Source organism: Saimiri boliviensis, chromosome 2 (assembly GCF_048565385.1).
Source record: "Saimiri boliviensis isolate mSaiBol1 chromosome 2, mSaiBol1.pri, whole genome shotgun sequence".
Classification (NCBI taxonomy): Eukaryota; Metazoa; Chordata; class Mammalia; order Primates; family Cebidae; genus Saimiri; species Saimiri boliviensis.
The window spans coordinates 216,236,066-216,262,152 of NC_133450.1; the positions used below are offsets into that span (position 1 = coordinate 216,236,066).

A 26,087-nucleotide genomic window follows, 5' to 3' on the forward strand; every position below is an offset into this window, starting at 1 on the left:
TTGACAATTGGATTGATAACAGGCTGTTTGCCAATAAAAACAGATGAGAGAAGACAAATCTTCACGGGCAAAAGGAAAATAATTGTCAATGTATAGTTTCATACCCAGATAAACTATCCTTCAGGCATTATAGCAAAATAAAGACATTTTCAGACATAGAAATACAAAAGGAATTTGTAGAGTCTCACTAAAAGAAATATGAAAAGACATAATTTAGCAAGAAGAAAAGTAAACCCATGGGAAAATGATGGTGAACACAGATGTTGGTCATTGTACAACTAACTACTATCAATATTTTGTTTGCATGTTTTTTTAAAAAGTGAAGATAACACTGTAATAACACTAAGATTTATACATGTGAGTGTCCAATAAGTAAAGCTCTTTATCTGCAGGGCATATGTTCCATGACCCTCAGTGTATACCTGAAAGTGTAGCTAGTATCAAATCCTAAATATACTATGTTTTTCTTACAAATACATACCTATGATAAAGTTTAATTTATAAATTAGGCACAGTAAGAGATTAACAATAATTAATAAAATAAATAGAAACTTTAATAATATATGGTAATAAAAGTTATATAAATACGGTCTTTTTCTCTCTTTCCAGATTTCTTAATGTACCTAATATTTTTATGGTTGACCTTGGTAACTGAAGTCATGGCAAGTGAAACTGCAGATAAGTGGGAACTACTGTATATCAAAGTCTTTGTATTGTTAGGAAGAGATAATGATATTAAATACATTTAGAATTGTTAATTTACATGATTTCCATATATGTGGGTCTATTCTGTTTTTTACTATTCTGGGTTAGACTTCCAAAAAAATCTTTCTGGGAAAGCAAAATGTTTCTTTCCCATTTTGTAGCTGTAGTATTCTTATGATATTTTACAAACAGCTTGCATCAAACTAAACTCATGTTCTAATCCACTCCGTAGAAGGTTTGTTTAAGATCCTCTCTCCCACTCTGCTTTGGTTATTTTCCCAGCTGAATCATTTTCCCTTTCCTTTTGCCTTCCTTAGTTTTTTACATTTGGACTTCATTTAAAAAAAAATATTTCCATTCCCTTACTGTTTTTCTTCCTTTCACCTTTTTATTATGAAATAGTTCCAGATTTACAGAAAAGTTGTAAGACTAGTAGAAAGAATTACCACTGACCCTTCATCCAGATTACCTAACATGTTAACAGTTTACCACATTGGCTTTATCCTTCTCTTCCTCCCCACCCACCCCCAATACACTGCAATTATATTTGTTTTACATACAAAATATTTTCCTAAAACACTTGAGAAAAAAATTGCAGACATGATATCCTTTTACCCTCAGACACTTAAGCATTCCTAAAAATGATCACATTTTCACCACGCTCAAACACTTCAGTGACATGTTAGAAATAAGAAACTTAAAAAAGGTAGCATACTTTTAAATATAGCAAACAGTTAAGAAATATATAAATTCTATAATAGGTATGTCATTTTACCTACAGTTTGTGGAAGGGGCAGAGTGTTGCAGCTTGTAAGTATATGGCAAAGTGGCAAGAAGAGGACAGAATATCATAGCACCAGACATGGGCAGGACAGATGTGGCTCCTAACACGTGATGAATGGAGGTAAATGGAGATATCTGAAGGGTTTGCATGTGTGTTTTATGCATGTGCATCTTGGCTAAGCTGGGTGCAATTTTCTGCATTCACTTAGAATTTTTCATGGATGAAACCCTGTACAATCAAATGAATCAAATGAAATGAAATTCACATTATGCTCAAATTGCTCTCTGACATGCTAATGGCATTAGAATAACACTGTGTCATCAAAACAGGCATTATAACAAACTTACTATATTTCCTAAAATCAAGAATGTTCTCTTACATAACCATGGTACAGTGATCAAAATTAGAAAATTAACACTGATACAACATAAATCTAAAATTCAGACTTTATTCAGAATTCACCAACTGTCCTAATAATGTCTTTTTGTACCAAAAGAAAATCCTGGATCTCACACTGCGTTCCGTTGTCCTGTCCTTTAGCCTCTTTTAATCTAGAATAGTTCTTGGGTCGTCCTTTGTTGCAAGACATTAACATTTTGAAGAGTATGGGCCAGCTATTTTGTAGAATGTTCCTCCATTCAGGTCAAACCCTCTAGTCTTACCTCAATCTGTCACTGTTAGTGAAAGCACTGTTAATGACTGAAATTTTCCTGAAAGTGATTCAAGTGTGAAGGTAGGCTCTATATCTTTTATCAAAGCACCCTTTGAAAAATCAAGCGAAATCTACATTGGGAAACCTAGAAAATGGCAGTCACCCAACTGCATTAAAAATAAAAATCCCTTCTTTTAAGAGAATTAAAAACTAAAAAATGCACAGAAAACCCATCCACCACAGAAAGTAAACTGGCTTCCTATACCCCCAAAGTATAGGAAGTACCTATCACTCACCAGACAGTTGTTTTTAGAGGTCTCACTATATCTTCTAAGAGGTGCAATGTGTATTAATCAACAAAAAGAAACTAATAAGGCTGCAGGCCAGAGCCCAGCATGAATCAAAGAAGCTGCCTCTTAAAACTGGATAAATAGTGCAGATGGTAGCTTCACCCGGAGTTGGCACTCACAAACAACAGTCAAGCACACAAGTACACATAGGACGTTTTATGTAGGAAATGCAGGGTTACAGCTTAATGTATATCAAAATGAGAAAAAAAGGTCTCAGTCTCTGCTGTTGAATCGTATCTCCTGCAAAAGGAAACTCACATTTTCTACAGAATCAAGTCCTGTCTCTGAATCCTAATTCTACCACTTATTAGCCATGTGGGTGAAGAGTTGGAGAGTACCTAGCTCTGTACCAAGAACACAGAAGGTGTTCAAGATATGTTTCAGAACACATTTTGAGAATGCTTTTACTTATTTTAATGGTGGTTTTTTTTTTTTTCCCACCTGGATTTTTATCTTGATTTAAAAAAAGAGGCACAATTTCCCTTGCTCACTCTCTTTAGCACAAGAAAAACATGGCTGTGGAATCCATGGGACGATTCCACTATCTTTGGGCATTCTGAGTTTTAGAATAGGAGAGGAAGAAATGGCACTGCACTCGAGCCTGGCTTTCTCAGAGCCCAGAGCTGACCTGCCATCTGCTGTGCATCCATGGACTTCAGAAAAGCAGACCTCTTGGATTTTGGAGGTTGGTGTCTGGTGTCTGTGTACTTGTCTTGTGCAATGTCTGAAGTGCTGGGAACTGGAGGAAGAGTCTTCCAACCAGTCAGGTTGGTGGAGAATGCTGGATGCTGGCACTACAGAGGGAGACCCGTTGCAGATTCTCTGTTCAAAGCTGCAAGAAGCAATTTACTTGTCCAATAGAGTTGGTGAATTCTTTCTAGAAAGGTCAGTAAAGGATAAAGGCTGTGAGTTGTATTTCCTGTGTTTAGTTACTAAAAATGTGGGAAAGAATGTTTACCTACATTCAAGGTGAGCCATCCCCTCTCCTCCACGGCCATCGTGGAAACCCAGAACCTCAATATATGGGATCAAGTCGTATTTCAATATCCTTGGAAAGTGAGAAATGTGTTACACTAGAAGGGTCCAGACCTTAAATCCCTAGCTGTATTTTAAACATAATATTATAAAAGGCAGAATTTGGAAATTATTAATACTTCATCTGTTTTGTAATTTCATTGAGTTCCATTTAATTTATCACACAATTTTATATGTGAAAGAATATCTGGAACTTGTATTAAGCAACATAGCATAAAGAGATAAGCATCTGCGAAACTATCCTCCTAAATAAACAGACATTTAAATCTTCCTCACATTGTCTTAAGAGTTTTTCTACTGTCTCCTCTTTGCCTCTTTCTGTTGACCCACTAAGCCTTATTCTCAATTCTGTTTCTGAGAATTTCAAAGTTTTACCCCATACATGTATGAAGCCCAAATGTTTAGTTTTTTTTTTTTTTTTTTTTTTTTTTTTTTTTTTTTTGAGACGGAGTTTCGCTCTTGTTACCCAGGCTGGAGTGCAATGGCACGATCTCGGCTCACTGCAACCTCCGCCTCCTGGGCTCAGGCAATTCTCCTGCCTCAGCCTCCTAAGTAGCTGGGATTACAGGCACGCGCCACCACGCCCAGCTAGTTTTTTGTATTTTTTTTTAGTAGAGATGGGGTTTTACAATGTTAACCAGGATGGTCTCGATCTCTCGACCTCGTGATCCACCCACCTCGGCCTCCCAAAGTGCTAGGATTACAGGCTTGAGCCACCGCGCCCGGCCCAAATGTTTAGTTTTGCTTACTGTTGGGCCTTAAAAACCAGTATCATGCTGTGTTTCTAAGATTTATTCATGTTGTTGCTTATAGCTTAAACTAGTTTTCATGGCTGCATAATATTTCATTGCATAAATATTATCTATCTACTATCTTTCAACATTTATTTGGATTGCTTCCAGTTTTTTGCTGATAAGAACATTTTTTTGTATACGTTTCCTATTGTTTTCCAAAATTCTGGTACCAATTTATACTGCTGTCAGCAAAATGAAACTTTTTGTTGCTCCACATACCTCACCAATGTAAGTATGACTTCCTGAGTTTTGCTAATTGAAGGTGTGCAAAACAAAACACTGCCTTGGTCCTGGTCTAGTTTCCTTGATTATTAGTCAAGCATATTTTCCTAAGTTTATAAACCATTCATGTTGACTCTCCTGTGAAATATCTGATCAGATCTTTCCCCTGTTTTAGTCTTCATTGATTCATAGAAATACTTTGTATGACCTTGGACACCCAGTCTTTTTTGTCAGCTAAAGTTGCAAGTATCATCCTCCTGTCTGTGGCTTGTCCCCCCAACCCCCCCGCCCACCACTTGCTTTATAGTGACTATTTATTTAGGACTAAGGTTCTACCTGGCCTTAAGATTCAAAAAGACAAAAAAATCGGAGACAGATCAAGAACCGAGAAGACATCCTTAATCCTTCCCTTTCCCTTAACTAGCACGTCAGCAAATCCTGTCACCTTCATCCAAATAACACCCCAAATCTGACCACTTCTCACCATTTCCATCGACCACACTGATCTCTCCCTAGACCCTTGACTGCTATCTGACGTTCACTCTGTTGTGCCTACAGCCCTTTTCCCAAACAGCAGCCAAAATAAATGTCATAAAACTGAAGCTGGATCATGCTGCCCTTCTGCTTAAAGTTACTCCGATGGTTTCCACTGCACTTAGATTAAAATCCAGACTCTTAGAACTGGGCATGGTGGCGTGTACCTGTAGTTCCAGCTACTTGGGAGGCCGAGGTGGAAGGATCACTTATGTCCAGGAGTTTGAGGCTGTGATGAGCTACTACTGTGCCATTGCACTTCAGCCTGGGTGACACAGTGAAACCCTGTCTCAAAAAAACCCCAACAATCGAAACTCTCTTCCCTAGCCCACGAGGCCCTTCATGATCTGGCCCCTGCCTGTCTCTTGGCCTCTGTCTCCTACCTTTCTCTCTGTGTTCACTCTGCTTTAACCATGCTGCCTTGTTTTCCATCCCTGAAATAGGTCAAACTCATGTCTACCCTGGGTTTCTGTACTTGCTGTGTGTTCTGCCTAGAATGCTCAGATCCCAGTTATTTGAATTCCTGCGACTTCTCATCATTCAGGTGTCAGTTCAGGTATCACCTCTTTGGAGGACAGTACCAAATAAACACCTCCCCAGCTTTACTACCCCTTTCCAGTGGTTTTTCTTCACAGCATGCATCACTATATAAACTCATCGTCTATTTTTTTTGTTCATGTGTATTCTCTGTCTTCCTCCACTAGAATGTAAGTTCCAAGAGGGAACTTACTATACTTGTGAAAGATATTTTACCTTTCCTAGGATTTCTAAGGAAAAAATGGGAAAACAGAAAAGGGGGATTCTGGGAGTCTGGCAGTGGTGGCAGCAGTGGTTGTATAGTTGTTTAACCTCGTCAAACCTCCACATAAAAAAGGCAAGCTGACTATACAACAAAACTTCAAATATGTGCAATAGTTACGACAAAACCAGGTGAACAATAAACCCCCAAATGTAAGCAGGCAAGTACAAACCACCAACAAACCGGCTTCGTGTTGGTATTTGTACTGACAGACTTCAGAAAAAGTAAACCTCAAAACACTGGCCAGGCGTGGCAGCTCACACCTGTAATACCAGCACTTTGGGAGGCCGAGGCAGGTGGCTCACTTGACAAGGTCAGAAGTTTAAGACCAGCCTGCCCAACATGGTGAAACCCTGCCTCTACAAAAAATACAAAAATTAGCCAGGCATGGTGGTGTGTGCCTGTAGTTCCAGCTATTCAGAAGGCTTAGGCAGGAGAATTGCTTGAACCTGGGAGGTGGAGGTTGCAGTGAGCCGAGATTATACCACTGTGCTCCAGCCTGGCAACAGAGTGAGACTCTGTTTCAAAAAAAGAAAGAAAGAAAAAAAGAAAAGCCATCAGCGACTTGCAGAAAGCTCAGTGAGCCCATTTGAGAACAGCTGCTACAAGTGGAAGTGTTTTGGCTTCTGCAACAGCAGGTGAGTGTGAGGGGACTGTGGTAAGAAGGACTGAAGGGGATCGAGCCATCCAGCCCCTGCAAACCCTAGGAGTTCCTAGGAACTCCTGAGAAAACGAATAAGGACCTCCTTCCAGGATAGGGGTCCACAACAGAGAGAAATTGCTGTGAAGGGAACCAAGACTGGGCAGAACAGAGACAAGAGAGAGAGGATGGGAAGTGGAGGTCTAGATCAAAGTGGGAGAAGGAAATGCACAAGACCCCAGAAAGCAGCTGTCACATTATTGACCATCACCAAAAACAACAGAAGAGCTAACTCTTTTAAGTCAGAAAAGCTTTCTTGAACTTCAACTCATTCTAAAGTCAGAAAATCTAATTTCACATAAAAATGAACAACAACAAAAATAAAACACTGAAATCAAATTCCACACAAGGTTACTATAGGAAAAATAAAAAGATATAGAGTAAAACCTCTGTACACAATGACAGCATGCCTGAAAGGTATCTCCAGAAAACAGATTAAAGCTATACAGCCTACAGTGTCAAAATGAGCTAAAGACACTAAGAAAATGGCCCAAAGCATGAAAAACCAACATAAATCTGAATTATAAAAACCTAAAAATGAGGAGATAGAACTCAGGAAAGTCCAGGCACGGTGGTTCATGCCTGTAATCTCAGTACTTTCAGAGGCCGGCACAGGTGGATCATGAGGTCAGGAGTTCAAGACCATCTCTACTAAAAATACAAAAATTAGCTGGAAGTGGTGGTGGGTGCCTGTAATCCCAGCTATTCGGGAGGCTGAGGCAGGAGAATCGCCTGAACCCATGAGGCAGAGGTTGCAGTGAGCTGAGATAGTGCCTTTGCACTCTAGTTTGGTTGACAAGAGTAAGACTCCATCTAAAAATCATCATCATCAACAACAACAACAACAACTCAGGAAAAGATTAGAAATAAAAACTCTTTTCAGAAATGAGAACTAAACTAGATGGAATATAAGAACCAATCAACTCAAAAGACAATACCTTAACAAAAACAAAAGAAAACCAGAAAACTTCAAAATTAAAAAATACAGCAAAAGGAATCACATCTCAATAATATAAAATATTTTAAAAGAGGTAAAAAAATATTTTTAAAAAGGTGAAAAACATTGAAAATAGGCAAAGAAGATTGAATATATGGCTAACTGGAGTACCTGAAGAAGAAAAGCAAAGCGATAATCAAAACCAATGCTGATTCAAGAAAATTTTCCTGAAATTAAAAAAAAGAAGTATGAAATTGCGTATTTCAAATATGTCAAAAGACCACATAATATTCCTGTTCTACAGAACTAGAAGGACTACCAAAGACAATCTAATAAAATTACTGAACTTTAAAGCAAACAACAACAACAATTCTTGGGCATATAGTAAAAAAAACAAAACAAAACAAAAAGCAAAACAAAAAAAAAACGTATTAACAAAAGAAAATTGAGATTATCATTAGACTTTGACAGCAACACTTTGCCAGAAGAAAGTGAAGTAACACATTCAAGATACTCAAAATAGAATGTATGAGCCAGGGATCTTACACTCAGCAAAACTGACTTTCATGTTTAAAGGACAAAGAAAAGCGATTATCAACTTTTAACAATGGAGGGAATATTATTCCCAGGAACCTTCCTAGGGAATTTACCAGGGAGCAAGTGTCAGGCAATAAAGAACGACTCCAGAGACTCCACTAGGACTGGTGGTAAGAGACAGTCACCCAAAGACTGAGAGGGAGAGAGTATCTTACGTAATGGCTGCATGCTCTAGCAATGTAAATACAGCCAAGCTAGTCAAAAATAGGAGGAAAGAACATATAAAAAAACAGTTAAAAGGTCTTCTGTGATTATGTTCCTGGTAGTATTTCTATCATTTTTGGAGAATATGAAACCAAATTAGTAATTTTGGAGTATTCTATTATTCCTTGTGCCCTTGAGAACCAGAATTTTCATATGGGAGAAAGGAAATACAAATGTAATAGAGAAGAGGTTAAGTAAAAGCTCTGTAGTCTTGAATTTTAATTGGAAGTATCAATATAAATGGCAAGAGATTTACATATATAAGCATGTTTCCTAGCTCTGTTCCCTGAAGGCCTAGAAACAATGGCCAACCCAGTAGCAATGAGTATCCTAAGCCAGGTTTTGGTCTTGAGATGTAATTTCTCACTAAAAGAAACCAGTGCTTCCTGAAGAAATGTCTGATTCCAGGTTTGGAGGCAGGAAATGTACAAGATGAGCCTGGAACTTTTTGTAATATCAGATAGCAAGAGAGCTATCAAAGACTGCTAGGTTCATGTAGAAAAAAGTACTCAAGTGTGAACCTGAAGTATTTCTCACTGACCGAAGATGGGAGGTTTTGGGTTTAATAATTATTTTAATAATTAAATTTAAAAAATTAAATATAAATAATAATTACAATGAACCAAAATGCATCAAACCAATTTAAATTCACAAGCAATTATGTATGAATGTGTGTGTGTGTGTGTGTGTGTGTGTATGAATCTAAAGGTGACAACTCATATATGAGTTCATATACATATAGATATATGAGTTCATATATATATATATATACATACACACAGACACACACACACACACACACACACACACACACACACATATAATTGTCACCTTTGGAGGATGATAGGGAACAACAATTCATTATATTAAAAGTGGTAAATAAAGAGAGTCAAACATTTATTTTGCTTTGGCTTGTATGAACACTAACACTGGTAAATATTAAATGGGAGAAACTGTCTCTTTATAAAAATATTCCAACCAATAAATGAAAAATAAGTTATAAACTTAGAATATTACCATTTTCCAACTCCCAGTGAATAAATAGATACAGATATTAACCACATTGGCTACTAAGATCGCTAAAAGAGACACAACCAGACCTGGTATGTCTCCTGCAGTCTTGTAAAAGGGACTGAACCTCAGTCTATCCAATCTCTGGATCGACTGTCAACTAGCAAGAAATACAGGGGACAGAGTAACATGGTGAGCTGCACCAGGATTATGCCACCAGCAAAACTCACACACTAGGAAATCTCCACAGGCTTGGGTTCATCAACAAATAAACTGTAAGTAAATGAACGGGGTGAAGGAGGAACCCGTAAGTTGAAAGACAATTAAAAGTCATATCTTTTTAAAACAGAAAAACTCACCTATAGTTTCTAGGCATAAACATTTGGGTAATAAAACTATTTTTTTTTTAAATGCAAGGAAGTGATTACCATGAAAGTCAAGATAGTGGTTACTTATGGAGGAAAGGAAAGAGTTGGGATCAAAGGGAATTCCAGGATGGGTAGAAAAGTTCTGTTTCTTGTTTTAGAAAGTATTGGTCTTGCCGGGTGCGGTGGCTCAAGCCTGTAATTCCAGCACTTTGGGAGACTGAGGCGGGTGGGTCACGAGGTCAAGAGATCGAGACCATCCTGGTCAACATGGTGAAACCCCGTCTCTACTAAAAATACAAAAAATTAGCTGGGTATGGTGGCGCGTGCCTGTAATCCCAGCTACTCAGGAGGCTGAGGCAGGAGAATTGCCTGAACCCAGGAGGCAGAGGTTGCGGTGAGCCGAGATCACGCCATTGCACTCCAGCCTGGGTAACAAGAGCAAAACTCTCTCAAAAAAAAAAAAGAAAGAAAAGAAAAGAAAGTATTGGTCTTATAAAAATTCATTACATCATCCATTCGATTAAGGCAGTTTTCTTTATCTGTTTTATTTAAAAGCAAATAGATTTTTAAAGGTGTAATGGTACCTATCTAGCGGGAAATAATATAAAGATTGAATGCCAACATTTCTTTTAAACAGTGTCAACATGATGAGGATTATTACTATACTTTCCACTAAAATACATACACTTGGAGAAAGAAAATCTAGTATCTACTCAACTGTTTCCTCATAGGACAAAATGTAGAGAAAACTCAGCTATAAATTAAATGGTTACTTTGGTATATTTTAAAAACTAATATTAAGGTCTTATCAAGAGCCAGGTACCATGCTGTATTACCTAAGTTAATCTTCACACCAATCCTATGAGGCAGATTACATTGTCTCCCCATTTTACAGATGACAAAGCTGAAGCCAAGGAGTTAAGTAACTTGCCCAGAATTACGTAAATAAAAAAGTGGTACCTGGAAGCCAGGTCTAGCTGACTCCTATAAGTAGATTCCATCTCCTTTCTTCAGTGCCTGCCACTGGGCCTCGTATAGAGTAGGTGCCAGCATTTTAAAAAAAAGATAGAATTAGACTGTCATGCTGAGTCCTAAAGATCAGTAAACAGATATTAAGACGACATAAGCTACTCCCTGGAGCACCGCTTTTTGGAAAAAGAGAAAAAAAGAAGTGATGAGTTCCTTTGAGCCCAGCAGTCACAGAGACCCTCCTCTAGGACAGACTGGTCTCCTCAGCACTAGGGCTCGAGTCCAAGCTGGCAAGATGCTTTCTGCATCAAGATTAAATGTGTCTGGGAAACCAGAGAGACGAAAGAAACAGCTACATGCTGCTGACAGCAGGGAGTACAGGCAAAAATGTTTTCTGTACCCCAGGAATGCAAAGTCACCACCCTGACACATTGAATTATCAGCTTTATACTAAGAAGCAAGATGCTAGAGGAGTTCATGTTTCCTCCCTAGATGCTGGAAACCATCACCAAAGAGGATCAGAAGCAGCATGGGACCAGTGGAAAAACCATGAGTTCTAGAGGCAGACAGACCTGGCTCTACTCCGACTCTTTCTTCTTGGCACCTACCTCCCCCAGGAGCTCTCTCTATCCTCTTCCTTAGCTTTCTTTCTCTGCATAACACTTATTACCATCAGACATATTATATGTTGATTTTCATCTTTGTTGACTATCTGTGTCTTCCTAAAGTAGAAGAGATTTGAAGACTGGGACTTAATTTTGTTCACTGCTGCAACTCCAAGCATCTAGAACGGTGCCTGGTTTAGCAGGCTCTCAGTAAACATTTGAGCAAAGTTGTTGCATTAAGTTATTTAATTCTCTCTGCTTTAAGTTTCGTATTTAGCAAGTTAGGGATAATACTGTGCACATGTAACCAAGAAAATATACATAAAGGGCAAGAAGTAGGAGTTCAATAAGTACCAGGCTTTTCCCTCCTCTACCTCTTTCGCATAAATACTTATCAACCAAGGATAAAACTAATCAACTTGGGATAAAAGTTTCCCTTCAGAAAATAGATAATGACCTTTTAAGCTGTCAGCTGACTTGCTCAAGACAACCTCAAAACCTCCAGACCATTTTTATTGCGAAGACGAGAGTGAACATGCCTCGCAGTAGGAATATGAGCAAAGAAAAGTCTCAAGCAACTGGCTTATGAATAATGCCAGTGAGCTGTGACTGATGGAAACAGGGTTGAGTGGAGACCTGCCAGGTCACATCACTAACAGGGACCAGCAAGCCAAACATAAATAATCTCCAGTTAAAGGCTTTCCAAAAATCCTGCCACGCCTCCATGGAATGTGACTGCTGGTGAATTGGGCATTCGCTGGATAAAAAGTTTGCTGTAGAGGGCAGGAAAGATGCACAGAGGACGAGTACTTCCCATCTGCCATTGCATTTAATTCTAAAAACAGTGTTATAAGGGTGGCATTTTTATCCCTACTTAACAAATGAGAAACCTGCGGTTCAGGGAGGAGGGAAGGCTTCCCAAAGTTCTGTAGCTCTTAAGTAAGTAGCTTTCCTGGAATCTCAACCTTCTTTAGCCTGTACCAAACTACAGTGCACACACAGTGCCTCTCCAACACTCAGATATTACATCAAACACTTCGCAAGCTTTCCTCTACCTATGTGCCCCCAAAAAGAGAATATATTAAGAAATTAGATATCTACTAGATAATAATTGCTAGCTAATAGAACTTCAGCAAATTCACTGAAGTCTGGATGGTAGTCAATCAACATATGTGAATTTCTGACATTCCTGTTAGCTCCAGGCTAAGCCCATAAAAGTTTTAAATACCTCGTTCTTATTTCATTATAAAACAGAAACCAGCCAGACACATGTCAAGGAAAGTCTGTGAAGGTATCATTCAAGTAGAGATTCTCTTGCCTATTTTATAGTTGAGGTAATAGGGTTCAGAAAGGTATAACAACTTGTATAGAGTCACACAGCTTAGACAAGGCAGAATCCAGGTTAGCATCAAGTCTAACTTCAAGTCAAAGGGCCTTTCACTTCACTATGCTATTTACTTGCCTGGAGAAGGGATTGGGGGTGGGTCACCAAATAGCCTTACTCTCTGGGATCTGGCAGTGCAGGTTCTCAGCCTGCTTGACCTCAGACTCACCCCCACTTTTCTGCTCTGCTCTCTACAGACGAGAGGGTGACCTTTGCACACTGAGTTCCCCGGGCTCCCAGATCAGCTGGTTTCCGCTTGGTTTGGCCCATGCAAGGCACCAGTAAGAGATTAGGAGGAGGAGAATGGAAGGGAAAAAGCTTGAGTATCTCTTCACGCTCTCTCTGCTTGGGTGGGCTGTCTAGCTATGGTTCACCTCCTCCCTGACTCAAGCACCCACTGCACAGACCCACAGGACCAGCTGTGGTCAAGCGACCCTGGCCTCTGGCCTCAGGAACACCACCTCTGCTGTTACTAATCTCTGGATTGCCTCCCTGTCTTCTTTTGAATCTCAGCTCCTCCATCTCGTGTGTAATCACTTCCTTGCATTACTTCCCCTCTGTTGTAAACATCTGAAGTCGTCTCTGTTGTCCTGCTTAGATCCTGACTGACATACTGATTAAGTTGCTGGACGAAGAGGGCCAAGTAGCAGCCTGTGGTCCTGAGCTGGGAAAGCTGAATGATGGCTCGGCTCTGTGTCTCAAGACCACCTGTTGGCCCAAAACCTCTGTCTGTCCAGACAAGAAATGCTTTGGAAAAATAATGTGTGTTTCTGTTTTTGAGATTCACAGCCACGGAACTGGTAAAATGAACACAGCTGGTATCCTAATTCCATGGTCTTAGAGCAAGAAAAATTAACCATCAACCATTAGCTCTAGCAGTGCTTCCTAAACTGTTGTGAGGAGTACTAGGTGCAAGGAATGCTAATAGGTATTTTGTGGAAAGGGACTTCTAAAAATGCTGGGTCAAACAAAGTGAACTCGATTTCTTTACAGCTAGACTTAAGTAGTGTACACTGTTAATACATTTAAAAACTTACAGTAGGTGTAAAATGCAACAATTCCAAATTTTATGGGATCAGAAAATATGCCAACATCTTTGGGTCTAATATTTCAAGGAACAGGGTTCTGGAAATGCTGGCTTATGATATTAGTGCTGAATCCTGCAGTGGCCAACATGGTCTCTCAGGGCCTGGAAACTGACCTCTCCTCGGCTTGATCCTCAGCCACACCCCTTCTGTCTGTGTTCCAGCCACAGGAGCACTCACAGTACCCAACCATGCCACATGCCTTCAAGGCTGCTTGCCTCTGCTCGTGCCACTTCCTGCCCCCTGCTCCTGGGGAGCTCCAATTCCTCCTGTAAAGCCTCATTCCAGACACATCCATCCCTGGGAAGCTTCCCGTCAGCAACCAGTCTGCAGTGATTAGCCCTGCATTTAAATGCCTACCAGCCTGTGCATTCTACTACAGCGCCCACCCCTTCCTGCAGCTCTCTGCTTCCTTTCCTCCTCTGCCTTTCACTGTCTTTAACAGTGGCCAGGGCTTATTTGTCAGTGTGTGCAAGTCAGTGCCTTGGCCCGGTCTGCAGTGAGGGCCACTATTGCAAGATTTCAAATGCCTGTTCCATGTTCTGCTAATAAGGCTTGATGATAACATATTTACAATTCACTATAACTCAAAAAGTTCCATTGTTAATACAATCACTGATAAATAAATCTTATTATGAATGTGGCTACTTTTATTAGGATGTCAATAATTTGCTTTTGTAAAATCCTAACATCAACTGAAAAACCACCGTCAAGAAATACAGATTAACACCTGCTGTGAGAAAGCTAGCCACTAGGTGTCAGCCCAGGAAAAGAGGAGGAAGGGCTCCACTTCCCAGCGTTTTAGGTTTTCATCCAATTATCACTACAACTATCAAATATTTAAACAACAAAATATTAGGCAATTAGAATTATCTATTAAAGGAATGTTTTTAAAAAGACATATAAAATTTTGACATTTCATCCTTGAAAAATAGTTTATAAATGGTGTTAGTTTAATCTGTATTTGTCAAGAAACACCTGTATAGATTAGAGAAATTGACTCCTAAGAGGCTACCAGCTCAGTTGTCTTCTGAAATGCCCTCAATCGCATGTAATATGAACCATATGGTAATCACCGCTGTGGAGTACGGTCAGAGAAAAGAGCATGGTCACTAGAACCAGCAAGATGGAGGGGCCAATCCAGGCGCTGCCAGTTCTTAAAAAGTGACATAATCTTTCCTAGCCTCAGTTTCTCATCAACAAAATGGGACTGTACCATGCTCTCGGGAGGGGGACTATAAAAAGGAAAATATATAAAAAGAGCACAGCATATAACAAATCCTGTTCTTTTCTTTAAAACTTCAGGTCTTAATGATTTATTTAGCAAAGCTGTTTCATAGCTTCCAAACAACTAAGGGCATTATAGTTAATAACTATGATAATTTCATTCATTCAGATCCTACTGAGCACCTTCTATGTGTCAGGCTCTGTGTCAAGGATACATGAGTAAGGAGGACACTCCACTGCCTTCTAGAGAAGGCTTCAATTTTTTTGTGGAAGGGTAGTGTAAGACTGAATGTGATGCAGTCATATATTTCAGAGAATGTAACCACGCCCCACAGAAAATCAGTGTAGATATATATCCAAGAACTGGGGACGGGAGGAAATCAACATAACTGTATCCTCTAATCATCATAGATATCATAATATTATATACAGAACAAATCCACCATTCCTCTATCTTATGTTACTGAGCCTTGACTCTGTGCTGGGGGCATAAGAATAAGATCTGTTCTTAAGAAGCTCATAGTCTAGCTATGCATATGAAGTCACTTAGCACCATTTTCAGGCTGCAAATTGTCAAATGTTATCATTGTTTGAAAATGGATCAGAAAGATTTCCTTTTCAGAGTCTCACTGAAAAAGTAAAAGAGCCCAAAATGACAACATCTGACTTTAAAACACCAGTAGCAGGAACCATTTCTCTTTGCCACTGCTTTCACAAAGACAGAGTATTTAAAAATGCCATAGTGGCTTCCGCTTAATCCATGAGTATAGTCTTCTCTTGCGTGTTTCTAACTAGAAGAGAATATTTACTGGACATGACAATTCTGGAAGAGATGATCCTCCCTAACTCTAAATGCCTGTGGTTAGCCACCATGCAGCTGCGGGGCTGTGCCTTCGCTTTACATTTACACATTTGTGATATGGTGTTTGTGTGGCTTATTCCTCTGAGGTTCTATGATAAAGTTGCAGCTGATACGTTTTAAAACTAAGTATCTATATTATGCAACACTGAAACACGACCACCAGCCTTTCTAATGTATAGCATGGGGACACAGATATCAGTCATTCATTTGTTCATCCAGTCAGTCAACAAACATTTAATGAGCACCTACTAGTATCAGATTATGTGAGGGACATCAACGTGTATAAAACATGGCCCCATGCTTTAAAGGAGCAAAGTAAGAAAGGAGCCAGGATTATTAAATGAGATCAAGTTAAAGCCTAGAATTCCTCCAGGATAGTGTATGATATAGTAGCTGTGTTTTATTTTTCAAGTATTTCAGAACATATGGGAATTTCGTTTTGATCATATTCAGTGATGCTCTTTGAAATCATTCAGTTGAGATTGATCACGGTGTTTAAGTGGCTCTCCTGCCAGTTCCCATCTTCTCTCACTTAGAGAGCTACTTTTTACTTGGGGAATCTACTTCTAGAACAATGGTTCCCAGTTCATTGTTCATTTATTGTGAAACTCCAAGGTAACAAGACTCTCAAACTGGGTTCTGAGCAACATCAGCGTCCCTGTGACATTGACAGTGGAGATTTGGTGCCAATATTGAACAATGGTCTTCTTTTCTCAAGAGGCAACAAATATTTTGATGAAATAAGCCCCAATTAGATTTTCTCTAATGCATTTAAAAAACTAATTTTTTAAATGACTCTAATTTTCAACCCTTGGTACCTACCACCCCTATTTGTCTATAAGTGCAGGTGAGAAATAAAATGAATCAGTAAATAACAAATACATATTAAAGGAAATAGTTAAAGATGTGATTTATTTCAAATCCCTTATATATCATTTGAGGTTAAAAAAAAAAAAAAACCATACTTCCACAATTAGTTCAAAAGGAAGGATTACATGAGCCAGAATTTCAGTGTGTTTTGCATGGCTTCAGGTTCTTGGACACTTGCTGGACAAGTATGGACACCACTATTCTAGAATGTGACAGTTTCATCTACTTTCTCTTCCTCCTTTACTTTGTCACCCAGGGATGGTCACTATCATTTAGCTAACATCAACTATCAGCAAGGCACTATGTTGGTGTTTGATGCATATTATCGCTATTTTTCTCAACAGTCCTACTAGGTAGCCATTATTTATGTTTTACAAATGAGAAAAGTGAGGCTCAGGGTGGTAAAGTGACTTCCAGAGTCATCTTCTAGATGATAGAGCCAGAATTAAAACCCAGGTGATTCCAAAGGACATATACTTTCCAACACATTTGGTGGCCTCCTTAGCCACTTAGAGCCACGGAGCTATAGTGATGGTCCCTGAAGTCCTGGGGCAGAAGCACCTCCCCTCATCCTTGATTCATTCCCAGGACATGAACTTGACTTTGGATGACCATTAAAATGGGGAAAAAAAATTAACTAGTAAGTTACCAGCCCCTTCTGCAGTCCACTTTACACACCCCATCAATGCATCTGCTTTGCGCGGGCTTGTAGGTTTTGGCTGTAATTCCCTATGCATTTGTCTAAAGTATACTGGAAAGTAAAACAAATCTTTCACAAACTTTTCCTACAGATACTCCTGAGTCCATATTTATGCTTCCCAGAGATACCACTACCCACTTACCAAAAGCATGGGCTCTGTGTGAAAAACAGTTTGCATGGAGGTTTCTCAAAAAGTTACATGTAGAATTACCAGATGACCCACAATTGCACTCCTAGGTATATAACCAAACAACTTGCAAGCAGGTGTTCAAACTGTTACTTATATACACATTCACAGTAGCATTATTTAAGACAACCAAAACACAGCAACAACCCAGGTGGCCATGAACAGATGAGTGGATAAACAAATACGGTATATACAGATAGTGGAATATTATGCAGTCTTAAACAGGGCTGAAGTTCTGACACAATGCTATAACATGGATGAACCTGGTAAACAGGATGCTACCGAAATAAGCCAGACAAAGGACAAATACTGAATGATTCCACTGCTATGAACTATCTTAGAATAGGCAAATTCATAGAGACAGAAAGTAGACTACAGGTTACTAACGGCTGGGGGAAAGGGAAATGAGAAGTTACTGGCTGATGACTACAGAAGTTCTGTTAGGAGTGATGAAAAATTTTGCAAATAGATGGTGGTGATGTTTGCACAACATTGTAAATGCCATTAATGCCACTGAACTGTACACTTAACAATGGTTAAAATAGCACATTTTATGTTGTATGTATTTTTTACCACATTTTTTCCCCCTTAAAGCATGGGCTCTTTAGACAGACCTGGGTGTGATGGGGTGAGTCCCAGCTCTACCACTCCCAACCTGTGTGGAGGACCACAGAGCCTTGCGCAGACACACAGCTGCATACACACTAGTCCCTTCCAGGCGTCACACAGTTTCCTCTTTCCCCTGGTTTCCTCGCTTCCTTATCTCTCATCTTGCTGTACTGTACACAGTGTCTTAAGGTTCCTCAAACCTATTTTTAGCACAAGATGGAGGCAGAGACAAATTAGTCACATCCCTTATGTGTGTTCTGGGAATCCTCTGCTCATCTGCGTGGAGGGCAGGGAGTACGCACCCTCCCACCCATCAAGGATTCTTGATTCTTTTTCCATCTTGAGCCACTTTGAGGCTGAGTCAACCAAAATCTGCTTCCCTGCAACGCTGTGACAAGTTGGCCCCCACAGTCAGGCTACTGCTCACAGACTCAGTTCTCCCACTCAGAAGGCTTTGAAATACAGCACTTCAAAGCTTTACTCACAAAGATGGTTAGTGGAGTATTTCTTGTAATATCAAAAGACTGGAAACAACCTAAATATCCAACATGGGAGAGTGGCTATGGAAATTATGGTAGTTAAACTTGATGGAATATTCTGCAGCTAGGTAAAAATGCATATGGTACCTTGTTAAATGGGAGGAAAACTAACTTTTAACTGAGATTTGGTTGCAGCTATGTAAACCCTTTGCATAATGAAAAAATAAAGAGTAAATAAAAAAGGCATCAGCAGGACTATGGTGCTGTTTTGATTTTACTACTTTAAAAGTATTTTTCTATTTTCCATTATACCAAAAACACATCAGAAAACAGTTTTTTTTTTTTCCCCCAAAAACAACATGAGATCAACAGGGTTACTCAACCAGGACACAGATATATGTGGTGTTTTTCCAATCTGCTCCAACATAACCTGGTGCATTCATCCTTGAAAGCCAGGCTATCAATCTGCTTTTATCTTAACTTCTGCATCCTCAAGGGGTTTTAGGTGGATAAATATGACACAGCAGAATCACATGCAAAATCATGGGCTATAAGGTGGATGATGCCAGTGTACCCACAGCTGTATCTGGAAGTTGGCCTCTTGGGACGAACTACGCAAGTGGGACCAGAGTGAGTCGGCCACTGCTTGTTTAAGCAGTTTGTTTACTGCCCCCACCCAGAACTCGCTCCTGCAGGCAGTAGCTCTGTTCCCTTTATCCTGGGGGAAGCCCAGATAGCAGGCTGGCCCAGAGAGGGCCACACAATCTAGTTAAATAAACAGCTCCTATAGTGCTCCATTTACACTGGCCTTTCCACAGACACTGGCACAGAAGACACAACGCATCTTCAAACGCCAATACCCATGGGTTTTGCTCTTTAACCTAACATTTACCAAGGACCTGCAGTGGGCCAGATATGGGGAGAGGCACCCTCACAGGCACCGTCACACAGCATGAACTATGAAATAAGAAACTCTAAGCAGAAAAGTGGATGAAATGAAAGCACACACATCTATCTGCAAAAGTTCTTTAAAACTGAGACCACTGTGTGTGAAATGTGTTTCAAAGGGGGTGGATTAACCTTATTCAGATTTCATGATGATATAATTTTAAACAAAGGGGTGAGGTAAAAGACTCTTTAAAAGATTCTTCTGTTCTCTCTAGGAAGGAGAAAGGGGAACATTCAAGGCAAATTCTAGAACCATACTGCTATACATATCCTCCAAAAGTTGCAATATTCTACTATGTAGAGAAAGGGCCCATGGCCTAGCAATTAAACTCATTTGTCTTTTATCCCCTTCTTGCCAAAAAGGACCCCAGCCCTAACTAGTTAATCCCTAACACACACTGCTACTCCCAGAGTTGCCTGGCAACTGCTAGGAGGCGTGTCAGAGAGCAAGAAAGGCCTAAATAAATGAGCTGGAGCCTGGGCTGCTGCTTGACACGTATAAAGGGGGTTTCTCTGGATGGGGCTGCCTGGCTGCTTGTGGCTCTGTCATTTAAGTCGAGAAGGACAAGTTGGTTTGGTGGTTATTGTTAAATATCTTGGGCTATGCATCTGATTTTCTCCAGGTGACTGAAAAATGGGTCGCATGCCCTTGTGATTTGCAGACACCCTCCCCTCTATCAGGAAGCAGCAACCTCTGAAGCCTAAAGCCAGGACAGGATGCAATGTGTATGCACCAGAGACTGGGGGCAGCCCCCCTGCCTCAAATGCTTCCCTGTTCCCTAATTTCCTTCACCCATTCTCCCATTTATTATTCCAAATTCTACTCACAACCTACACATGGTGCCAAGACCTGTGCCTGGCCCTGGAAATGCAGAGTTACTAACACGGAACGTGTGGAGACTAGAACAAAGACAGGCGGGAGGACGTGGTGGAAGGAACCTGGTGTGGAGTCTGTCTGCTGGCTCTGCTGCTTCCTAGGAATCACTGCGGCCTCCACTCTATCCCCCGTGTGTAAAGGACTGGTGAGGGCCAGGATGGGGAATTACTGAGAGCACTCATGGGAAGCAACACAGAGTTGAACTGAGCTCTGACCTCGTGGGAGGCCACTGAGGAGGTGAACTTGGCAGTGGCTGGACACCCCGGGTTCTCAGTTTCTAACCCTGAGAGTCCTTTGGAATAATTCTCCCGACCCTGAAGACACACCACCAGGGAGCCAACACGCGCCCTCCCCGCCCTGGGCTGGGCACCGAGCCTCCCCAGCAGACCCCGGAAGGCACAGATGGGGAGGAGCAGCGCAGCTCCTGGCGCAGGGCTGGGCCTCAGCAAGCAGCCCCCTTCCTCCTTCCTTCTGGACCCGGTAAACAAAACAAAGCTCAGGAGTGCCCTGGCCAGCCACATTCTGAATTTCTTCCATTAGGAAAGAAAGAGAGAGAGAGAGAGAGAAAAGGCCAAGGTGTTAAAAATCTCAAGGGAGCTCTGAGCCAAGGAAAGGGTCTTCAGACGAGACTGCAGAGGAGGAGATGCCCACCTCTGCTTCTCAGGCCAGAGCTCGATCCCTCCTCACAGAGCCAGGCAGGGCACGGAGTACATGCAGCTGTCCCCCAACAGGCTCCAGGCTGGCAGGGGCCTCCTTAGAGGGAGGAGATGGGTGAGGGCCAGGGCCGTGCCCATCTTCCTAGGGCTGTCAGGACAAGCACTGTGCTGGGCTTATTTAAGCCTCACTCTACTACTGCAAGGACGGATTACACATCCACTGTATGGAAGGGGAACTAAGGATCGGAGAGGTGAATAACTGCTCAGGGTCCTGGCAGGCAGAAGCAGAGCAGACAGGAGCCCACTTAGGCCAGTGAGTTTCCTGTTTCCAACAAAATGCAACATTGTGACTCTGCAGTAACCTGACAGCCATGACCCTACCTCTACCTCCCCGACCTGTGTGGGCAGGACCCCAGCATCCCACGTGGTGAGCGCTGCTGAGGAAACACTAGGAAGCAGTGAGCACAGCGAGCCAGAGGGGCTGGGAGCTGCTGCAGCTGGGCTGCCCTGCATGGGTCCCACATACCTGGCTTTGTACCCTGCAGGTTCACTCCGCCCTCAGCCCCCTACTGTTCTCAGGCTCTGAGCTGCTACCTGCCTCAGGGGCCTTCCCTGCAGACATCCCCCTGTGTCTGGTCACCAGCCTTCTCTCACCTTATATGCCAAAGGCCTTAAATGGACTCACATCTGTTGACCCAGTAAATCTATGTCAAGGAATCTGCCTAAGAACATAATTCAGACCAAGCATGAAGATTTATATAAAGATGTTTAGCACAGTGAGGTTTAAAATCATGAAACATTACTGACAATCAAAAAGACCAGCATGCTGGGCATGGTGTCTCATGCCTGTAATCCCAGCACTTTGGGAGTCTGAGGCTGGAGGATCACTTGAACCCAGGAGTTGGAAACCAGCTGGGCAACATAGCCAGACCCTCTCTTCACAAAAATTAAAAATAAATTAGCTGAGTTTAGTGGTATGTACCTGCAGTCCCAGCTACCTGGGAGGCTGATGTGGGAGGATCACTTCAGCCCAGGAGGTTGAGGCTGCCATGAGCCATGATTGTCCCACTCCAGCCTAGGCAACAGAGAGAGATCCTGTCTTAAAAAAAATAAAATAGTAAAATAATTTTTTAAAAGACCAGCACTAGGAAAACATGGTGGGCCTTGGCTCTGACTTCAGATCATAGGAACTGGAGAGAAATCTCTGAGGGGGCCTGGACATTAGCCTTTTCAATAGCTCCCCCCCCATCCCTGCCCGTGATTCTGATCGCAGGCCAGGGTTGAGAACCACGAGGATCACCTGATAGGCTCTGCTCAGCCACTGTCAATCATGTCTAAGAAGAGATTCTACGTGATATTAAAAATTCTTACACAAACTAAAAGGCAAAAAAAAATTATTAATAATTGGGATAAGGGATTGCTTTCTCAGGCATATCTCATCTGCCTAAAGAAAGTTAAAAAACCAAAACCCAAAAATGGAAAAACAAAAGAAACAAAAAATTCTAGAACCAAGATGGAAACCTGCCACCGCTGTATCTTACCCCCTGATGACAGGATTATGGGTGGTGCTTTCTCATGTCTAGTCCAGTTACTTTAAACTTTTTTTTTTTTTTTTTTTTTTTTTAACAAAGAGTAGGTTTTTTTTTTTGAGACTGAGTCTTGCTCTGTCACCAGGCTTGAGCGCAGTGGTGTGATCTTGGCTCACTGCAACCTCCGCCTCCCGGGTTCAAGCAATTCTCCTGCCTCAGCCTCCTGAGTAACTGGGATTACAAGTGTGGGCAACCATTCCCAGCTAATTTTTGTATTTTCAGTAGAGACGGGGTTTCACCATGTTGTCCAGGATGGTCTCAATCTCCTGACTTCATGATCAGCCAACCTTGGCCTCCCAAAGTGCTGAGATTATAGGTATGAGCCACCATGCCCGGCCTGCAAAGAGCAGGTTCTATTTTTATAACCAGATAAACAACTAAAAGTGACCATGGGGAGGGCCTCAGCACCATGTTGCCTGTACCCTGGCAGGCTCACTCAAGGCACCACCCTCCCACCAACCCCACATGCAGCCAATGCCTCCTCCTATTTCTTGGACTCACATTTACTTTGGAGTCATTATTTTAAAATAATCCCGTAAACTTTTTTTTTTTTTCTTTTTTTTTTTAAGAGACAGGGTTTCACTATGTTGCTCAGGCTGGAGGGCAGTGGCACAATCCTGGCTTAATGTAGCCTCAAACTTCTGGGCTGAAACGATCCTCCTGTCTCAGCCTCCCAAGTAGCTGGGACCACAGGCACATAATACCATACCCAGCTGACTTATTTTTTGTAGAGATGAGGTCTCCCTGTGTTGCCCAAGCTGGTCTTGAATGTTCCACCATACCTGGCTGCCCCAAGCAATCTTAAATGGGGAATGTTGTTATCTCATATTTTAGAAGAGGAGAATTTACCAAAATTAAATCTATAGTTTAAAAACCATCTAGGTGACATGGTGATGACCCTGGCTTGAAGTTTGGTTGGAAAATTCCAGGCCTTCTGTTTCCTTCTCCAGCTTACAGAAGAAAGCCATTGCAGTGCAGATGAATGAGACTGAAAGCCTGACAGGTCTGCCATATTTCATTGATTCTAAGACGAAAATTACTTCCCATCATAACATTTCTGAAATCTGGATATGTCTTTTAATTGGTAGCATCCTTCAATTATAATTGGCACCACTCTTTTCCCTTTCTTAATGGTACATAAACTAATAGTACCTCTTCTAATGAATGAACGGCAGCTTACATTCAAGGACAAGTGCCATGTCTCCATCTAAACCCATCATGTTAACTCGAAGGTGACAGTTTTAATGGCTATGTAATATCCTATTGTAAGATGGACTTTAATTTATTTCACCAGTTACCTAATATGGATATTTAGTATACTCCAGTGTTTTACCATTAGGAATGCTGCTACTGTGAAGACCTTGGCATGAAGCATTCCATTTTGCTACTAGGAGCGTCTTCATCTTCTCCTAGGCTTCAAATCTTGGGAGACATTTTGGCACTTCTTTCTGTTCATCTCCATATTTCATCTATTGCTGAGTCTTGTTACTTCTTCCTTCATGGCCTCTGTTCCTGGTGGAGCCACCCAGGGCTCTCCTCTGAGTTCTCACGACACTCCTCTCACTGGTTTCTCTGCCTCCAACTCTCCTTTCAGTCCATCACTGTACTACTGCTCAAAGGTAACTTCAGTCATGTCACATTTCTGCTCAAAATCTTACACTCCTCACAGCGTAGGGTTCACTCTCTGCCAAATTTGGCTCTATCCTCTCTTGCAGCCCCACCTCCCCACCCAATCGCTCCAGACAAAATGGCCTGCTCACTGGCCACGAGGGGCCCTGCCTCCAGCACTTTGCTTCCTCAGTCACCTCTGCCTCCTACTCTAGGAAGGAATGTTTCTTTCTTTCTTTTTCTAAACCTCACTCATCACATCCAGTTCAAGTTTCATCTTCCTTATGAATGTTATGGCTCAACTGATCCTTAGGAAGGATAGGCAGGCTTATTCTTATTTCACAGGTGAAGAAACTACAGTTTAATGGATTAAGTGGCTTGCTTAACTTCGAGACAGCTAAGAAATGCAGAGCCAGGCTTTAAACTCCAGAGCTTCTGTCCTTAAACCCAGTGCCTTCAGGAGCCATGTGTAAGTACAATGAGAAACTCCCCCCATGGAGGAAACTGTGCTCAGATCCTACAGCCAGCAATCTGTCCCAAGCCTCAACTGCCTTTGATTCCAGATGCACACACATGCCAACAGGGAGATCACTGCAATAGTGAAAATACTTCAAGTCTGTCTGTCCCCAGCAACGCAAGCAAAGGATTGGGCCAGCTGTCCTATTTATTCCCATTTTAAAGAGGGGAAGACAACAGTATTTTCCTTGAATTGTGCCAGCTATCACTGCTTTGAACCTGATTGGTTTGGCTGGACCCAAGATCACGACAGGTAATCAGAGCCATGTCACTTTGAAACTAGCAGGACGCTAGTAAGAACTGGCTTTAACCTGAAGGGCTTTCGAGAAACCTAAGGGAAATGCTTCTCAGGAAGCAAACAAAGAGTGTGCAACCCTTCTGCTATGTGACCACACAGTGACGATGACACTGTCCAAAGCTCAGGCAGCCTAAAGAGTAAGGCCTAAGTGCCAGATGGATAAAAAGGAGGAGGGGGTGGTGTAGCACGCTGTTCGCTGAGCACCCACTGCCCTGGCCACTTCACACAGAGCAGGCCCTGGGTGACAGGAAACAAGGTGCTTGCTGTTACTCTTTGTGTTTTGCTTGAATACATGATGGAGTTAGAGCAGTAAAGACACTTACCAATGTGTAATTGCAGCTTATGAGGAAGTGTGACCCCTGCTCACACTCAGAATTTCTACAGACCATGAATCTCCTCACATCCCCTCATCTTTTGTCATTTGATATAATTAAATGCTACGGGTTAAAGTAAAAATAGAAACAAACAGCCCCCACCTGTGGGCAGTGCAGCCAGAGCGGTCCCTCACACCTGACTCCGACTCTGACTAGGCTGGGTGTGACAGTGTCACTGACCCGCTCAAGAAGGAGGCAGCCCTGCGCTCCTGGGAGAACAGGCCTGTCAGCAAGTTTGCCCTCCAACGTTCTCCCCTCTACAGGGTGACCCAGGTCCCTAGGCCAATTCCTGCATTCTCCTTAGCCAGAAGGCCAAGAGGCTGAGGAGAGAAACGGCAAAGAAGAACTTCTCTCGGAAGCTAAGAGGACTGCTCCTGTCCTAGGGTTCAGAGAAGACTGGTGTCTTCACATCCTTGCAATCACGAGTCAACTCATGAGACAGGCGGGGGACACGAATGAATCAACAAGGCCCAGAAAGGGGGAAGGGTCAGAGGTGGGCAGTGTCACTTCCTGGTCCTCACTGTGGTCACTTACAACAAGACCACTTGCAGG

General features: G+C 41.7%; 1 protein-coding gene across 7 annotated transcripts in view; it reads right to left on the reverse strand.

The window, feature by feature from the left end:
* DENND1A (DENN domain containing 1A) overlaps positions 1-26,087 on the reverse strand; it is a 546,222-nt gene that overhangs the window by 144,371 nt on the left and 375,764 nt on the right. The gene's annotated exons all lie outside the window — the stretch shown is intronic.